Below are 13,074 nucleotides of genomic sequence, written 5' to 3'. Positions count from 1 at the left end.
CTACTCGGTTTTAAGTGAAAACGAGCAAAAGGGCTTAATCGGTAAAAATACCTAATAGTCATAAGTACATGTTAGAGTGAGAATTTGATGTTGCCATAGAAGGAAAAATGATCAGCATGTCATAAAACATAAGAAAATAGGCTGAATTTTAATTTACGAGCTTTGGGGCAAAAGTGTAAATATGCAAAAGTTTAGGGGCAAAATTGTAATTTTTCCAAAATATGATTTTGGGTCAAATTGAATAATGTGAGTCCTAATTAGACTATATTTTAAATGATAGAGTAAGGAAAACTGAAATTGGGCTAAAATGGGGAAAATACCAAGTTGTGGACGAAATGGTAAAAATAGCCATTTTCAGCATACGAGGTAAGTTCATATGTAAATGTTGGTAACATAGTTATTATTTTAAATGTTTTAATGTTTTTAAATGATATGATAATTATTATGAAATATTATACTTGTGATAATTGTTTGATAATATGTCAAATTATGTGATATACTTGGAAAATGTGAAATACTACCGAGTATCGATATCGGCATTCCGTAGAAGATGGTTGAGACACATGATTGGGAAAAGGTCCGTTGAACCTCGTGAATGGATTAGGATACAAGTGACATGTCACTGGGATATTTGGGCATCCGAACTCGTTGAGTTGAGTCCGAGTTCACTTATGGATGCGAGCGTCCAACTCGTTGAGTTGAGTCCGAGTTCGTGAGATGTAACTAGGCATCCGAACTCGTTGAGTTGAGTCCGAGTTCACTTATGGATGCGAACTCCCGAGCTCATTGAGTTGAGTCCGAGTTCACTTATGGGCGGGTTACATGGTAGCTTGGCTACATATGTGGCACTTATGTGCAAGTTATCCATGTATCCGAATTATATTCCGATGTGTTCAACGGGTAAAGTTCTACTCAAATGGAGGAATACTCAAGATGAAAGGGACGTATTGGTAAGTGTTGTGAAATGGATACTTTGAACAGGTATGTACTTAACCCTCGGGTTGAAAACTCGATATAACAACAATATGGTAAGATGATAAATGAAAAGGTGATATGAATGTCTTGGTGATGATTATGCAAATGATGTTTTATGTTTGCTTATATGGTTATGTTACTTGCTATTTGCATGTGAGCTTACTAAGCATTTATGCTTACTCCCTCCTTTTCATTCCTTGTAGTGTTGACAAGCCAGCTCGGAAATCGGAAACGGTCGGAGGCACGCTCACACTATCCGTATACCATCTTGGCATAATGGCTTGTATATTTTGAGTATGGCATGTATAGCATTATAATCATTTTATATGTATGGTCTTATGATATGGTTATTGAGTGGTATGAAAATAGAAATGCTTGGTAATGATTAGCCATTGGAATGGCTAATCATGATCATATTTGGTATTATGTATGTCAAATTGCTAGCTAATCCATGGAAACCATGAAATAGGTAAAATTTACCATAAATAGATTCAGACAGCAGCAATGACATGAGTTTGAAAAATCACTAAAAATAGTAGAAATGTAATTAAATAATGAATAAGTTATGGAATCGAAGCTTGATGAGTCTATTTTCATATGGAATAAGCGAAACAGGTATATGAGCTATATTTTATGAGATGTTTAAATTTTTGTGAAACAGGGCCAGAGCGATTTCTGGATCCCCTGTTATGACTTTGGAAATTCACCATAAATTTTACAAAGATAATTAGAAGTCACGCTTTATATGTACAGATTCCTTATTGAGTCTAGTTTTATTAGAGACAAACGGCATAGTCATTGAAGGTCTGTATAGGGAGATATCTGATTCGTAATACACAGAGGTCAGAGTAGTTGAACCCTGAAACAGGGGAGACTTTAACTAATAAACTTTACTAATTGGCCCAACCAAAAATTCTAGAAAAAAATTAGTAGATATATATATGAGTCTAGTTTCAGGAAAAATTTACGGAATTGGATTTCAAGTTTCGTAACTCGAGATATGATTTTTAAAACGACTGTGATGCAGTTAGCCAGCTTGTCTGGAAATTTTAAAATGAATTGTATGAGCTGTTTAATTAATGAATTAAGTCCGTTAACACCTCGTGTTCGACTCCGGAAACGGTCTCGGGTACGGGGTGTTACAGTGTGACCCCTATTTAGTGAAAAATTTTCTAAGTTTCTGTAAAATTTTCTAAAGTTTTTGGTTTAGTCCCGAACCACTTCCAAAGCATGTTTTGGGCCTCATAGGCTCGTATTAGGGACTTTATGATTAAATGCAAATAGTTTTAACTTGGGAGTAAATTTATGTAAGTTTAATCTATGATAAGTCTGGTAATACCTCGTACCTTATTCCGGCATTTAATACGGGTAAGGGGTGTTACAGGAGTACTTAAAGGTTTTTAACTGTCATTAGGGTAGGTTCGACACAAAGGTGTCCAATGTGGCCTTCCTAATTCGATCATAACATCTAGGCCAGGTTTGAGAGGTTACATTTAATGGTATTAGAGCCTTAGTTCAAAACCTCGGACTGAGATTTTAAATCTACTTAAGTTAGTCTGCATGTATCAGTACATGAAAAGGGAAAATTTAAGGGAAAACAAACCACAATGGATTTGGAAAATGTTTTATACAAGAAACAATGAAGTTCGAAGGTCCGATGCCAAGTCGATAGTAATAGTACTAAAAATCTATTAAGACTATAGAGATTATTGCAAAAAAATTTTATAAAAGAAATATAAAATGTGAGTGCATAAAAGACTAAAACAAGGTAATAAAAGCTCTTACTTGTAAAATTGTAGATCCATAAAACACCGAAATGAATGTACGTGGAATGATAACTCATGGTAGGAGGGGCCGTAGGGGGTGACCTCTGAGGGCTCCAATTGAGTCAGATGCATCGTTAGGGCCGGAACTGGATAATGAATAGAATGTGGTTAATAATGAACCCACTACTGAGGGTGGGAATATGAAAAATAGGAATATTAATTATGACCATGTTGGGAATGACCCAGTAACTCAGGCTTTATTGAGAACTTTGAATAGGGTTGCTGGGGTTCCAATAGGAGGTGTTGGTCGTGGGACGATCGGTGAAAGGCTCCGCTCTAGTTGGGTAGAATTGTTTAAGGGCATTGCTGAAACTACTCCTACTATGGCTGAGTAGCGGATGGAAACCACTGAACAAATTTGGAGGATTTGGAATGCACTCTTGAGTAAAAACTTAAGGGTATCGTATCTCTGTTGAAAGATGAGACATATCGGTGGTGGGCATCAATGGTTAGAGGAACACTACCAGATTATATTGATTGGGCTTATTTTCAAGAGGCCTTTTAGGGTAAGTATGTGGGCCCTCACTGTGTGGAGGCCCGAAGGTTGGAATTTATTGAACTTAAACAAGTGGACAAGATAGTTTCTGAGTATGAAGTAGAATTTCTAAGGTTAAGCCGCTATGCACCTAGTATGATGGCATCTGAACAGGAAAAGAGTTTTTGTTTTTAGGAAGGTCTAAGGTATGACCTCAAGGTTCAGGTAGCTCCACGCCAAGAGCGTGTGTTTGAAGCTTTGGTCAAGAAGACCAAGATTATTGAGGAGATTAAACGCGTGGAGCACGAAAGGAAAAGGAAATAGAGGGTTAGCCTAAAAGAGAAAGGGGCCCTACTGGCCCAAATTTACAACCTGTTAAGCGAACCAAAGAGGCTAGGCTACCACAGAATAGGGAAGCAGTGGACCCTACAAAATAGAAAATTCAGGTTTTCCAGTATTGTCAGAAGCGCTCTCTAGGCGAGTGTTAGAGGATGATGGGTGATTGTTTGGTATGTCTCTATGGAGCATAAGATTAGGGATTGTCTTCGTCGTCAGTATTAGGTGCAAGCTCAGGATCTAAATCAAGGACCAACTGGGGGTTAAAATCAGAGAGGTAATCAGGGTGCTTAGAAGGGTCGTAATCTGAATCAAAATGGGAATGGTAATCAATGTCAGAGAGCACCAACTCAAGGTGTAAATCGAGTTGAGACGAGACAACCTGCCTTGGTTTATGTAGCTAGGCACTGAGAGGATAAAGATGCGATTGATGTCATAGCAGGTACCTCTACTATTTACTCAATACCCTATTTTTCTTTAACTGACATAGGATTACCCATTTGTAAATTGCTTGTAATGTGGCTGTAAAATTGGGGATTGGGATAGAGGAAATTGAAAACATTGTAACTGTAGTTAGTCTCTTAGGATCCTCTACACTTGTGAATAAAAGATGCCCTTTAGAGGTTTAAGGAGAAGTATTACTTGCTAATTTGATAGAACTTCCTTTCAATGAATTTAATTTGATTTTGGGGGTGGGCTAGTTGGTTGAGCATCAAGTTTGATTAGATTATGCATTGAAGAGGATGACTTTTGTGACTGAGTCTGGGAAAGAAGTTATTATGGTAGGGGAACATTGGAATTATCTATCCAATGTAATCTCTGCTTTAGTAGCAGAAAAGATGGTGTGAAAAGGGTGCAAAGTTTTTTTGGCTTATGCTCGAGATGCAAGCTTCGTTGACCCTGTAGCTGATGGTATTTGTATAGTGAGGGAATTTCCCAATGTATTTCCCAATGAATTGCTAGTGTTACCTTCGAAGAGGGAACTGGAATTCGGAATTGAGTTGTTGCCAGGAACAACACTGGTGTCCATCGCTTCCTACCACATGGCACTGAAAAAGTTTAAGGAATTCAAGGTGCAGTTGCAAGAAATATTGGATAGGGGTTTTATTAGGCCTTATGTTTTTCCATAGAGTGCATCAGCTTTATTTGTGAAGAAGAATGATGGAACCTTACGGTTATGAATTGATTATCGACAACTAAATAAATTAACTATCCTGAATAAGTACCCTCTACCAAGGATTGATGACCTATTCAATCAGTTCAGAGGTGCAACTGTCTTTTCCAAAATTGACTTAAGATCTGGATATTACCAACTCAAAGTGAAAGAATATGATATTCCCAAAACTACTTCTAGGACTCGTTATGGACATTACAAGTTCCTTATCATGCCTTTTTGGTTGACTAATGCACCAGCAACCTTCATGGATCTTATGAATCGTGTCTTCCAACCTTTCCTGATCAGTTCATCATGGTTTTCATTGACAAAATCCTTGTTTACACCAAGTCAGAAATCGAGCATGATAAGCATTTAAAAGTGGCTTTACAGATACTCCATAAAAACAACTTTTTGCTAAACTTAGTAAATGTGAATTTTGCTTGAAGGAAGTGATGCTTTTGGTTCACATGGTGTCAGCTGATGATATTCACGTAGAGCCCAGGAAGGTTGAAGCTATCTTAGATTGGAAGCAACCGAATAACATTTTGGAAATTTAGAGTTTTCTTGTAATAGCCCAATTTAGACCCTAATCAGAATAGTAGTTTCAGGACCACAAATCCGATTCAGAAAAATATTTTAAAATTATTTTTGGTGTTTATAGTATGTGAAGATATGTGTGATAGTTTCGTGTGAAAATTTTATCGTTTGTGTGCTCGATTAAATAAAAGGACTTTATCGCGTAAAATGTAAAAGTTATGGTTTAATTGATTATGTGCTGAATTGATGTGTTCTTTTAATGTGGGGTCCTTATGTTTATAATATACCATTCAAATTATGGATGGACATAGAAACCTAAGGTTAGTGGATTTTAAATGAAATTAAGAAGGCTAATTTTGGTAGTTATGAAAATAAATGATAATATAATAAACATAAAATTAAAACCATGCATGTTCATCTTATTCATGGCTGAATATTGATAGAAAAAGAAGCCATGGTTGTATAAACATTTCGGCAGTTTGAAGCTTTAAATTAGGTATGTTCTTTGCTCGGTTTTTGATAATTTTTACGTTTTTCAGATCGTTGCTTCGAGTACTAGCTAGCTCATTCTTGAACTTTTTGAAATTGATGATGAATTTGAGATTTACCATTGTTGATAGCTTGTTTTTTGTGTGGTTTGATGATGAAAAATAAATATGTGTTGATAGATTACCATATTTAATTAAGTTATTTTTAGTAAAAATGCCTATTTAGGATTAAATTGTGAATTTTGTAAATTTAGGGGTCAAAATGTAATATAAATGAAATAAATGGGCTACTATGAACCTTAGTAAAATTCGGCTATACTTGAGTTTGGTGAAATTTTAAATATTTTGTGTTTTGTGAAATAAGGGCTAAATTGTGAAAAATGTAAAATGTTAGTGGCTAAAGTGTAAATTGACATTTTATGTGTTTTTGGATGAATTTGAGTAAATATGTGATTAAATAAGTTAATTTTGTATTAAATTAGATCAAGAAAAGAAGAAATCAGATTTGGATCGGGGGAAGTCAAAGTTGTTGATCAGTCGTTCCGGTTCGTTCGTCTCCGTACGAGGTAAGTTCGTAAGTGAATAAATGATGTTAAATTGAATGTATTTATTTTTTACATAGCCGAAATGAATTGTATGTACGTATAACTACATTGCCGAATTGAATTTAGCATGGAATGATTTGTTACGAGCATGAATCGATTGAATTACGATGTTCAAAACCCCGTACGAACCATAGGAATAGTTAGGATACATATGTCATGACATAGGATTCTAGTATGTGATTTTGTGTAAGACCATGTCTGGGACATTGGCAACAATTTGAGATTTACGTGTAAGACCCTGTCCAGGATAGTGGCATCGATATTCGATTATATGTAAGACCACGTCTGGGACGTTGGCACTGTACAAGCTTTTCGAGCTATTTGATTATCCTTATTGATTCCAAATGGTTTAACAAGCAATGTTGAGTTAAGATCGAATGTGAAATCAAGCTAAATAGTTTAGGTATGTGCGAAGTTAAATGTTCATGAAAATAAGGTAAGTATAGTACTTGAGATGATTATATAAATTATGCATATTAAAAGAGTGATTTATATGTAAATGGGATTGTTCATATTCGGCCAAGCTGAAATTATAATGCTAATATTTTTTTGATAATTTATTTGCTTATGACTTACTAAGCTATTTAAGCTTACACTGTGTGTGTTCGTTCATTGTTTTATAGATTTTGAAAGCTAGTTATGAGCTCAGGGGTCGTTAAGGAACTTCATCACAATATCGATTGCTATTTCAGTATTTTAAAAGCTTGAATTATGAACATATGGCATGTATAGGCTAGCATTTATTTTGGTTGGTTTTGAAAGTATATATATGTATAAGCTAGTCTTAATGTGTTTGAGTTTGAAAGTGTATATAAAAAGCTATGCGAAAATGGCTTCATCATTATGCTTACATTCGGTTATATTTGATCATGGTTTAATCTCATTTTGGTAAGTATGTTGTATGACATGTATGAATGGTGTTTGGTTATACGTCTTGATTTGAGTAATGATATGAATAACTTATAACTAGCTCATTTAATAAGCTTGGTATATAGTTTGATTTGCATATGTGGTTAGTCTTGTAATTTGGCTTTGTAATGGAGTAAATGATGAGTTTATAGCCAATTGTATAATGGTTATTTTGATTCAATTGTATTGGTTAAGTACGCACATATTGTATGTTTGAATGAAAAATTTTTATGTATGGTTCAGGATGGATGTGGTATGAATTTTTGGAGGCTAAATAGATGACCGATTATAGAGCTGAATGATATGGATGAACATATGAATTTTGACATGATACATAGCATAAGAAATTGGTATATTTGAATTTGGTTAATGTACTTGAATACGACTATTCGAATATTAAATTATGTAATGTTAAAATATAATGGTTGCATGCAAATTAGGTAAGTTTGATTTGTCTTTTGTAATTTAATGATAAAGTTTACTAAGGAGGAATGGGTAAAATCATAAGTTATTTTGATAGCCATATGGATGAGTAATGATTTGGTTGTATATTTGTGAAAATTTAATTTGTTATTTAGCATATGAAATAGGTAGGTTGAATTGGTTACATTTGCAATTAAATTTCGGTCTTTTGGAAATATTTGTATGTACTTGTATAATTTTTGCCCATTTTGTCGTGTGGTATAATTCAACTTAAGCTAATATGTGCATGTACAAAGCTCATAAATAACATATATTGATATTAGTTAATTTTATGATTTGATAGGGCTGGTTGTGGTTTAAATATGCACAAGTGGGTAAGTTTTATAATGGATGTATTGTTGTAAATTGAGTATATGAAAGTGACATATTATTGATGATTAAGTAGGTGTCCAAATGCTTTACTATATAGTCATAAGATTCGGCTAATGGAAATATAATGTATATGTATTACGATATGATGTTTTATAATAGTAAAATATGTTTGGTTCGTTGGTTAAGTAGTACATGTGTATGAATGTTATAAATTTGTGATGTATGGTTTCAGTGTTGTTATTATAAAGCAAGTATAATATTGACTTAATGCATGTTAATTGGTTCGAATTTTGGGAATAGATTCTTGATTTCGAAATGGGTGTGTTATGAAGTATGATTCACCTATGTGTGGAGTGGCTAGTGAAACATGATTAGTTTTGGTTGGTTACGTAATTAATATGTGCAAATTTTGATTTATATAATTGAACTAATAATTGCTATTCAAGTTTTAAAATTCTTGGAAATAAACTGATATATATATATATATATATATTGTACTTGTAAATGTATTATATGAACGTGCTGAGTTGAATTTCGTCCGGTAATGCCTTGTAACCTTAAGCTGGTGATGGATACGGGTTAGGGGTGATACATTTGATTGGTATCAAAGCTACGGTTTAGTCGGTTCTAGGACTAACGTAGCGTGTCTGAGTCTAGCTATACATGCCCTATTGATATATTGTGATAGTGTGATGATTCCTGACAATTAAAATGTGTTTCATATAGTAAATGGATCCTGATCAAGCTGTAGCAGATGATGTGGAAAGTAATGCACCCGCTCCCGCTCAAAGGGTAGTGCATCTGATTCTAGAGTGCATCTGATTCTACACCTATTATGAGTAGCCATGAGGGAGAGGCTAAACAAACCTTCTTCTAGATGATGAACGATTGGTTCACACAATATATCCATACAAATCCAACTGTTCAACAACCCCTACTGTAACACCCCAAACCCAGCCCAGACATTATGGCCAAATCTGGCGTGTCACATTGAACTGTTTTAGCAAAAACCTTATTTTCATTGAAAACCCTTCCTTGAAAAAAATATGAAACCTTAATAAACTTATTAAACTCTCTTTTCAATCACAAAAACCTGTTTATAACATATGATTTTATGAAAACCTATGGAAACCTATCATTTTGAAATTTAGTTGCGGAAACGTAGAAAAGACATACTATAGTTTAAGAAACCATGTTCAACTTATTATAATTACAATGAAAATAATAATAATAATTCAAGTAATAATAACATAATGAAAACCTTATTACAATCTAATCTGAACACACTTAAAAAGAAATAAAAACTTAAATTCTTAAAAAAACCCAAGTCTGAATTATTTTGCTAGCCAGCCACCCAGAGTCCCTCCAAACATCGAACCTTCTACTGAGCATCACCTGAAATTAAAATAAAAGAGGGGGTGAGTTTTCGCAAACTCAGTGTGTACAACCCTCAATGAAAAACAAGCATTCAAAGAGAAATCATCAAACATGCAATGCAATCCCATCCAAATTATCCATCCGCTACACACCAGCTCCGTCCCTCGTCACACCATGTGGGGATATAAATATCGACCCACCCAGCCCACACACCAATAATAGCCCGGTTGCGAAACTACCTTCATTTACATATTGGGCTTTAAAAGCCGTTGGTGGATCCACGATTGTCAGGCAACCATGAGATCCTCATATACTTCCTCCGTTCCATAGTTCCTACCCCATATGCAACCAAAGCAGAACTTCATATGTATGCATGCCACATCCATAAAACTTACATTCAACACCTAGGGGTATTTTGGTCATTTTCGCCCTTAGGGGTATTTCGATATTTTTCCCTTAATTATGGTTTTCACTTACCTTGACCCGTTAACAAGTCCCGCGAGCTAAGATGAACGAATACTATGCACCAGGTAGGATTCCAGAGAAGAGGAGGTGGGTCATTACGACCGCTTAAGTACCAACCTCTCCCTAGATCTAGTCCTAGACATGCATATACCCGTTGCCACACCTTAACCCTTTAACTTGTCCACGGTCGCAATATATTAATTAAGTCTTATGTAGTTATCATATACTAGGCCCTAAACCCCTTACAACGCCCAAACAAATTCACATACCTGTATCTGGCCCATTAAGCCCAATCATATTCATATGGCCCATTAGGCCCAAATCACCTGTATATGACCCATTAGGCCCAAATCACATTTATATGGCTCGTTAGGCCCAGTCACATTCATATTTATGCTCACATACAAATTCCTATCATATAGCATCCATATTCAGTTTTTGCCTACTATGGGCCCAACAGTCTATCAGGCCCATTTAGCCCATTTTAGCCCATATGGCCAAATCACAACCCAAGTCCAGGAAATCGCCCATGGGTCTCAGGCAACCTATTGGTCTCCCCCTTACAAGTTTTTGGGCACTCGCAAGACTACCGTAGCCAAACTTTCTGCATTTCGGCATTTCAGCTTTTGTCGATCCATAGTGTGTGTGCAGTGTATGTACACACCTGGTAAGCAAGCGTGATGCGATCTCCTTAGCCTCAAGCCTACAATCGTTATCACCCTTCAATTAATCACACGTTTAATACATATCTTACTAAAAACCGAAACCTCACCTTAACCTTACCTTGAACACAAATCCCTAATAGCTTTTCCTTGATCACGTACTCCTTAGATCTGCATTAATCTTAACTATTAAACCGGAATAAGAGATGAATCATATCCAACACAAGTCCCCTTACCTTAACTATAAACATTCGACCACCTTAGCAATGAGAGAGAGGGATAATTACCAAAATCGCAACACCTAAAGAGCAATTTCAGTAGAAAGCTAAGATCCAGGATTCGATACTAATTCCCTACCACAGTTGATTAGAAAGAGTGAGGAAAGAATAGCGTAATAGATTCTTAGCAAAACTGATTGGAAGAACAATACTTACAGTAGATTTTACCGAAGTAGAAGGAGTAGTGGTTGCACCAAGGGTATTCGGCCAAAGAGGTTTGGCCCTTTACGATTTTGTATAGCAAAAGAGGGTTATTTGGCTCCAAGGAAAAAGAAAGAAAAGTCAGCAATGAGGTAGAGGAAGAATAGAATTCGGCACAAGGAAGAAGAAAAAGAAAAGAAAGGCAGAGGATTTTCGGCTTTTAGAGTAAAGAGTTTCTGGTAACAGGGTGAAAGAAATTTGGCATTAGCTTCATACCCTAGCATTAGGCCCTTATTTATAAGCCTTATAGCCGAATTCTCCCATGCCCAATTCCCCATTCGGCTCCATCACTTCTCCCTTCTCATCTCCTCATTTTTCTCCCTGATAACCCCTTGATCCTTTCTTTAATTTTCTCTTCTGAACACTCCCCTTGGAGTCCATCTTTACACCCCTTCCATCCTTCTAGAAGGCCAAAATTAAACTTCTAAAAACACTAAGCTAGAATTCGAACCTTGGATCTCCTTGCTAGCTACTAACGCCACCTCCCTACACTCTAAGTGGCGTCACTTAGCCACTCTTCCACAAGGCTTTTTGATGCCATTTGCCCTTATCTTTATTTAAAAGCCCACTACTTGCCAAAAAGGTCCTTTTAATAATTTTAATAATTAAACTATAATTTCATTTACCCCTAGGTTCAAACTCAAAACTTGACCAAGACCTACCATCACATAATTAGCACTTAACCAAAAATGCTAAGTACAAAATAAAAGAAAATTTTGAGATTTCGGGATTTTTGGGCATTACAACTCTACCCCTTAAAAGAAATTTCATCCTCGAAATTCCCAACTATTAGTACAGCTGTATAACATAGACTATCACACCACGCTCTCGCTGCGCACTCTAATTTCAACCTAAGTAAATAACACCTCATCGATAAAGTACGTACCAATATCCGCCTCTGGAGCGTCTCCATCCTCTTGACAACGTGCTGCATAGACCAATGTTGGCTATCTCGCCAAGATGACCAAAGACTTCGCCTGTGCTCCACAAATTTCAAACCGCTTCCACCCCGGCACGACCACGACCTCTCGGTGGTTGCTGACCACTCATTGGTGGCTGCACACCACCTCGGTCCACAACTGGCACCAGACTTGACATTCTAGGGCAATTCCTGATCCTATGCTCCATAGATCCACAAGCTAAACAAGCTCTCGTCCTCTTCCAACACTCGCCTCTATGGCTTCTCCCACAATCAGCACAAGGTGGTACCCCTGGATTAGTAGCAGAGTGCCCTGCTTTAACCAGCCCATTAACTCTGGCCCTAGCCCTAGGCCTCTGTCCAGCACCAGGACTCTCAGCCTCCCTTTTATTCTTACCCATTTCCTTTTCTCGATTTAGGCACTCAGTGCGCTTCACTTGTTCCGCTATCTTTGCTTTCTCCACCAATTTCGAGAAAACTCGCCCCCTTTGTGGAGCTATCAATACCCTGAGGCTATCTCTTAGCCCATCCTCAAACCTAACGCGATGCTCGTAGTCCGTTCCCACCACAACCCTTGCGTACCTACTAAGACATAGAAATTCCGCCTCATACTCTGCCACCGATTTGTTTCCCTGGGTCATGTTCAGGAACTCCTTCCTTCTAGCATCCACATAACTCGCTCCTACATACTTCCCTTGGAACGCAGCCTTGAAGAACTCCCAAGTGACCTGCTCGGGTTGAGTGGCTTCTTTAACTGTCAGCCACCACTGGTAAGCTTTTTCCTTAAGAAGTAAGACTGCCCCTTTCAGCTTTTGTTCCGGTGAATAGTCCAAATCCTCCATTATCCTTTCTGTGGCCTCCAACCAATATTCAGCCACGTTAGGAGCCACACTAGCCACGCCCTTAAAGATCTCAGCCCCATTTGATCGAAGTCGCTCTGAAATGGACCCCCGATTTCCCGTGCCATTATTGGGCCTAGCGACCCTCTCCAAAATCCTTAGCATTGCCTGCAACAATGCAGTTTCTCCTGCAGCCCGATCATACAGCCCAGTCCTAGCTACGGGTGAAGC

General features: G+C 37.0%; 1 long non-coding RNA gene across 1 annotated transcript; it reads left to right on the top strand.

Moving 5' to 3' along the window:
• Positions 1-871: 871 nt before the first annotated feature.
• LOC128285431 (uncharacterized) lies at positions 872-1,325 on the top strand. The gene is made up of 2 exons (XR_008275916.1): positions 872-950; positions 1,179-1,325. It is a non-coding gene; the product is annotated as an uncharacterized LOC128285431 (long non-coding RNA).
• The last annotated feature ends 11,749 nt before the right edge of the window (positions 1,326-13,074 follow it).

This window comes from Gossypium arboreum, chromosome 2 (assembly GCF_025698485.1).
Source record: "Gossypium arboreum isolate Shixiya-1 chromosome 2, ASM2569848v2, whole genome shotgun sequence".
NCBI lineage: Eukaryota > Viridiplantae > Streptophyta > Magnoliopsida > Malvales > Malvaceae > Gossypium > Gossypium arboreum.
This window is presented reverse-complemented; position numbering and strand designations above follow the sequence as displayed.